Here is a 6,809-nt window from a genome sequence, read left to right as displayed (position 1 = left end):
AAACGGACATGTCCCCTGCTTACTGACGTCTCTGTTAGGTCGCTCCCTTTACTTGTCTTTGGTCAAGTCACAGCTGTGTTACGCCACCCAAGTCTGGTCGCAGCTTAATGTACGTTACTCTGAATGACCAGGTGGAACAGGTGCAGAGACGTGCAAGCAGGTGGATTCTACGCACGCGCAGAGGCGAGATGTCATACAAGAAACGGCTGATTATGCTAGACTTACTTCCACTCTCTCTAGATCGCAAACTCAAAGACTTGGTCTTTTTTTTATAAATGCCTTTATGGAATAGTACTGATTTAGATGTTCTGAACTACGTATCTTGTTTCCCACGGTCGTACAAGACAAAGTAACTCCTTTAATCTACGTACTCCTTTTTGTAAAACATCTACTTTTCAGGCATCGTACTTTAACAGAATAGTTAAACTTTGGAACTATCAGTTTGTAAGCTAGCACCCCCAACCAGTTTTTGTTCGCCTAATGCCTTTCAACTTTTTGTCCGCAAATCAACAAAGCACTCATCTGTCAAGGGTATATGAACTCAATTACCCCAGCACGTGGACGCTAGTCCCAAAGTGCCCATGCCACTCTTCAACCACTCTTAATTTTTTCTCTTAACGAATGCTTGAGTATTCTTTTTGTTTGATCTCAGACCGGTCTGAAATCAGTTCGTGTTTACATGGCTCCGCGGTCTGGCTTCAGACCGGTCCGAGTCATTCGTGTCGGTTCAGCAACCGGAATGAGTGAAACCGGCATAAGATGATTTTTCAGACCGGCTTCATGTAAACAGTAACAAGCATCTTTATCTAGACCGATTTGAAGTCGTACCGGTCTCATGTAATCAGGGCTCAATTCAAGTTAATCGAACGCAAGCAATCACAAACAAACAACGAAGATTTCTATGAGTTCGATTACCCAATATTTATATATCAATCCAAAGGATTGAGTTCGAAAATCGTACTCAATCAAGTTTAATCCGGTGAACTAAGTTCAATGGAGTTCGGAAATCGAACCGAATCGTCGACAGAGCTTGCCAGTAAAATTAGCAATCAAGAGTTTCAAGTTTCTTTATTTTCACATATTAATTAAACACAAAGAACAGGAATTAGGAAGAAAGGAATGTGGCGATGTAAAAACGAAAACCCAGGGGGTTAAAAAGTGTTTACACACCTGATCTCTCACTTAACAAAAGGATATCTGCATTTAAATTTATGTCAGTTACCGAGCCTACAAGCAAATAAGCAAACATAGGTGAATAAAATAAACGAATGAGTAATGAAAAAAAGAAGAAGAAGAAGAAGAAGAAGAAGAAGAAGAAGAAGAAGAAGAAGAAAACAAATGAAATAAAATAAAATAAATAACTATGCAGGAAGTCAAGAAACCACTTTCAGGCTTCGGGTGATAGGAGATTTTCTTTTAAGTATTTTCTAAAGCTTTTAAGAGAAGCTGCATTCTTGAGTTGGGCAATCGAACCTTCGATCGCCTTCGATTGCCAAGACTTTTTGTGAGTTGGATCGCGTTTGATTACCGAACTCAATCGGGTTCGCTATCTCTAATGAGATCGATTGAGTTCGGATGAAATACCGTCGATTGGCTGGGTAAAAAGAAAAAAAAAAGACAAAAGAAAAACGGTTTGAGTTTTGGTTTTCATTTACGATAAAGTCTGGCCAAAGTTCTAGCTAGAACTTAAACATGGCGCATTAAATCGATGAAATGAAAAGTTCGTTATTTTAAACAAGTACAAAGATATGAATTGCGTTGTTTCGGGTTATTCAATAACTTGACTGGTTATAAAGACGCCACGTCTGTGTTTTTTGTCTTCTTTCGTCCAAGCGACACAATCATCTGGAAGGTATGATTCAATTACACAACTTGACTGATTAAAACTCTATGGTGTCCTTATAAATATAAATCTCCCTTCTACCATAATTTACATTTTGATGAAATTGTAATTAATAAATATTGCATGACCGTAAGTTGTATAAATGTAGCGTACTTCCCTAAAGTACACTCATTGGAACATATAACCGATTACGCTGAGGCTCTCAGCGTAATAGGTTATATGTTCCAGTAACTTACACTGAGAAAATTCGTGCTAGGTCCTCTTCCACTTGACAAAGTGACCAATTCGTATTCGCAATAACAACTGATACATTTATATATAAGTGTGCATCTAAAACAACTTCAATTTTAATCAGCAGCAAAGGTATACCCGTTTGGACTAACGATCGGTACATGATTAAGAGATGAATGCTACATTTCTGGAAATGTCAGTTGACTAAACGTAGTTACAAGAATAAGATAAAATGGAACTAAAAGTTTTTCCTTATAAACTTGCTCTCTTTTCCAAATCTTGAAAAATCCTAAGAGATTGACAGTAGCGGAAGGTATGATTCAATTACACAACTTGATTAAATTGTTTTCATCTCCTTAGAAAGCTGTCCATTTTGTTATAATATACTGAATTTATACAATTAAAATTGTGTAGCCGTTATATACCTGGGTAAAATATAAATCATAACATTACGCTGAGGATATTGATCCAGTAACGTTACGATAAGAAAGTTCGTCTTTACAGGTCAGTATAAGGAACAACGAATGTTGACTACGTCAAAAACGTCAACAGGACTATTCCGTAAGGTTCATATCTCAGTGTTACATTTTACAACCGAGGTTCCAGCCTTTTTTAAGGGGCTTATATAACGTACATTTAATTTTGATGGAGACACCAACATAGTAAGACTTTGTCTCATCCTACATTCTCTAAAGACCTATGTTTAATAATGATAACAATAATAACAATTATATAGCAGCAATCAATTATTGCGTTCGACGTAGAAAGAACGCACTCCGAATACAGATTGGAGTCGAAATTGTATGGAACAAGGTTGATTGAATGAATGGATATTGGGAAGCGTATCTGACACCCTCGCAGATTTTGCAGAGGCGGATGACATCATCGAAACCTTATATTGTAGAAATTCAGCTGTGGTAGACCCTTTCCAGAGTCGTTTCAACTGGACGTATTTCATGTAATGTTATAATGCTAAAATTATCATCTTTATGGAATGCCTTAACTTTCTTCTCCAAATTAACAACTGCAGTTCTGCCACAGCTAGCCTAGCCTTGTGCACAGGGCCGCCCGCTTTCCGTGAAAAAGCCTCCATTGTCGGCAGGCTACGACAAGCCAATAAAATAATTGAAAATTCTGTTCAGTCGTGTAATAAATCTCTTATGGACCAAGCTTTCTCGGGACCGTACTGGGAGAATATTGGCCCTCGGTCTTTTTTGAACGGACCTCGCTACGCTCGGTCTGTACTGTGAAGACTTCAGGCCGATATCCTCCCGGTACGGCCTTCGCGCTTCGTCAATAAGTTATATATGGGCGCTACTGGCCAATCAAATCCGTGGAATTGCATTATACAATGATCTAGGTGTTAATTATTGCATTTTTACCACCACCATTAACATTAACCATTCTGATCATGAGATGTCCGCGAGTCATTTTTGGGCGATCTTTTTGAGCTAAACGTTGGGCGAAACGGGGCGGTCGATCCTTATAGCCAATGGCCCTTCGCTCTTCTGTCCTTTCAGATCCCTGACAGGTTTGTATAGCCCGTATAGTTTGTACAGGGAGTCGTCAGTACTCTCTTCCATACTGCTCCGTCCCTTAAATCGACTGAGTGGGAGGTATCTCGAAGAAAATAAAAACAAAACAAGACCAAAACAAATAAGAGGAAAAAAAGACTATTGCTCAAAGTCTACCTCCTTTCACTAAGGTATAAAGAATCATCTGCGCGTCTTAGAAATAGATCCATCATAAGATCAAATATGAAGACAGGACGTTTTAAAGATATCGATAGCTTTTCTAATGGATTATTTTTTAAGTATAACTTAGCTATATAAAAAATTTAGATTATTGGATATTACCCTTTTTATACTACATTCTTGTATTTTTTTCTTCTGGTGCACATATTCTTTCCTTTTTTGACCTATGATTCGGTAACATTTTATATGTATTTTTATCTGATGAATAAAAACTTATTTATTTATTTATTTTATAAATAAATAAATTGGCGACCACATCAGCTTTGCTGAACTTTTAATCGTGTTTAAATAAATGTTGTTATTATTATGATTATTATGATTATGATGATGATGATGATGATGATGATGATTATTATTATTATTATTATTATTTATTTATTTATTTATTTTGCTTACCACTGAGATATTATGCGTTTCAGATACAACATGTATAGAACAACTTTGCTTGCTTTTGCGATGATGTGTATAATAGTTTTGGGGTTTGTGGCTGAGAAAGGAGTGGAAGCACAGCTTTGCAATGGCAGAGACAGCGACCCTAGAAGGGACTTGGACTTTTGCAAAAGAAACAAAATGAAGAAAGCTGCCGTGAAGTTCGATAAAGGAGTGTCAGATGTGCAAACCAAAAGGTAAGGGAGTGCTAAATGTCATCCACAGACTCAAACGTTAGGACCACATTGTGCAAACAGCATAATAAACAGCACCACAGGAAAGAACTGCTCAGTAGCTTTTATTTGAATGGTCACAATTTGGGATTTCGTCCATAGACTGAGAAGTTAGAACCACTTTGTAAAGCACAGCAAACAGTACCACAGGGAAGTGCTTCTCAGTAGCTTACATTTGAATGGTCACACATAAACAGCACTATTGTCCGAAAGCATTGCTCAATCGCTTTTCTTTTTATTTCCGTTATTGTCAAATCATTTATTCTGATCTCGGCTTCTTATCTTTATTGCAGGGATCAAGATTATGAAAACCGAGAATTTGAAGATTCCCGGGAGGTTTATCCAACCAGAAAATAGACTAAAAGCGTAATATTCTTTTCGATGTAAGCAGCTCGTCTAGTAATTCACAATACAAACCCTAAAGCCTTCTGTATTTGCTGCGGAATATCAATTTTCGCGAATTTCCTGTGTGGAATAATACAATTGCGTGCTGTGTCACCTATTTTTTTGTGTCACTTTGAATATTTGAATCGACGGAATCGCCAAAATAATGTTTTAGTTTTGTTAACAATATCCCTATTATATGTAGTGCACAGAAACTTGTATTAATTATGTTTGGCTGCGGATTTCTTGGATGGAAATGGATTGCAACTTGAAAAAATTGGCCAATTTTTTCAGGTTCTTCCTTTGTATTGTAGAGAAAACGCTAAAATCTAGTCATAGTTTGTTCTTTCTCGGAGAAATCGCTTGAAATTTTCTTCGCGGTGCTCTAACAGCAATTTCACGTTATAGAAACGTTCTTTGTCAAAAACTTGAGCGGTTTTGACTAAAATACAGCAAACTCGCCGAGTCAGCGTCCCTTTAAATATCTTGACCAAAACACAACTGCGCCTGAACAAACTGTAGCGAAATTATGGAGCAAACCTGGTACAAACGCAAATATTTTATTTCATAAATTAACGGTGCTTTTGGCTTTCGTATTCTGGACAAACTTCGTCTCCAGGTTCTTTGCGCGATCGCGATATTCAAAATGGCGTATGGCGACGAAGACCCTGGAATACCCCACGAATCGAGAATTTTGTGACGAGAAACCCCTGATTTTCGTCTTCCCTAAACTTTTTCCAGGATCAAATATGACATCCCTCCGACAGCCATATTTGATCCCCGAAAAAGTGTAGCGAAGACGAAGATCAGGTATGTTGCACGTCAGGAAAATAGTCCACGACTCATGCACAAAAGGAGGTTGGACACCTTAAGAAGTTTATATAACGCAGTACTCTTTAACGTCAAGAGACTGACACTGATCTACACTATTAAGCCCTAACCACTGATTTGAAAACAGTTAGCTGTCATTTGTTGTCATAGGTAACTCTATGTAAAGAAATTAAGAATTACCATTCACAGCAGCTAGTCCTCGTTGGTGTAGTGGTTATGTATGGGTGAAATAAAGCAAATTACCTGGGTTCGAGGCTCACATGTTCTGTTTTGGACTTTCTTTTCACGGTTAAGTTCGAAATAAGTGTTATATTATGTAAACGTGATAAGATGTCCATCCTAGCCTTCTTCTGACGGATTGCGGAGTGTGCGCTTCATTTTGCAGCATGTTCCAGAGTCTTCACCATTGTCCGCCATTTTGAATATCGCAAGGACGAGGTTGTTTACAGACAGAATTTTCCAGTTTGAACGAGAGCTTTAACGCTAGACCTTCCGGACCGTTTTCGGGATTTTGTAGAACGTTTCAAGATGACCCATTCCATTTACAGACTGAGCGGTCAGTCGGTCCAGTCCCGATAAATGTTAAGCGAGCTATGATTATCTTCAAGGTAATTTTGTGAGGTAGTTGATTTGAGCTCATACATCGCTCATGCGTAGCTGTGATGATCTCTCCTTCGTTATCTTATGGAAGAGTTTTGAGCCTCCTGTAAGTGGGCAAAGCGGGTCTAGCCTGGAAATACAGACACTTCTATCGCTGGCAAGTAGAAGGCGTTACAAGGTAACGCAGGTTGAAAGCTGGCGATAATTTGCGACAGCCTCGTTCCTTGTTCCCATGTTCGCATGTGGGCCTGTTTAGGCACTGCTGGAAATGATTGATAAAGGTAAGACGAACAGTACCACGTGGTACAGAACCATGTGGCTAACCGCGGTAAAACGTAAAAAGTATGTTAAAGTGCACCTAACCCCAAATTTTTCTTTCGTTTAAATAAATCTTTGCACCTGTTCGAAACGCATTGAGCCTTTTTGCGCATTTTTTCAACCAAATCTTGATTTTTTATAAGCTGTAAAAGTTACGAAATCTAGACATTATCTGTCCCATGACCG

At 38.3% G+C, this 6,809-nt stretch overlaps 1 long non-coding RNA gene across 1 annotated transcript; it reads left to right on the top strand.

Moving 5' to 3' along the window:
* The first annotated feature begins 2,492 nt into the window (after nt 1-2,492).
* On the top strand, nt 2,493-5,073 carry LOC146474172 (uncharacterized). Its single transcript, XR_014866213.1, has 3 exons — nt 2,493-2,578; nt 4,248-4,454; nt 4,784-5,073. It is a non-coding gene; the product is annotated as an uncharacterized LOC146474172 (long non-coding RNA).
* Nucleotides 5,074-6,809: the final 1,736 nt, after the last annotated feature.

Source organism: Pavona decussata, unplaced genomic scaffold (assembly GCF_977016875.1).
Source record: "Pavona decussata unplaced genomic scaffold, jaPavDecu1.1 SCAFFOLD_91, whole genome shotgun sequence".
Lineage (NCBI taxonomy): Eukaryota > Metazoa > Cnidaria > Anthozoa > Scleractinia > Agariciidae > Pavona > Pavona decussata.
This window is presented reverse-complemented; position numbering and strand designations above follow the sequence as displayed.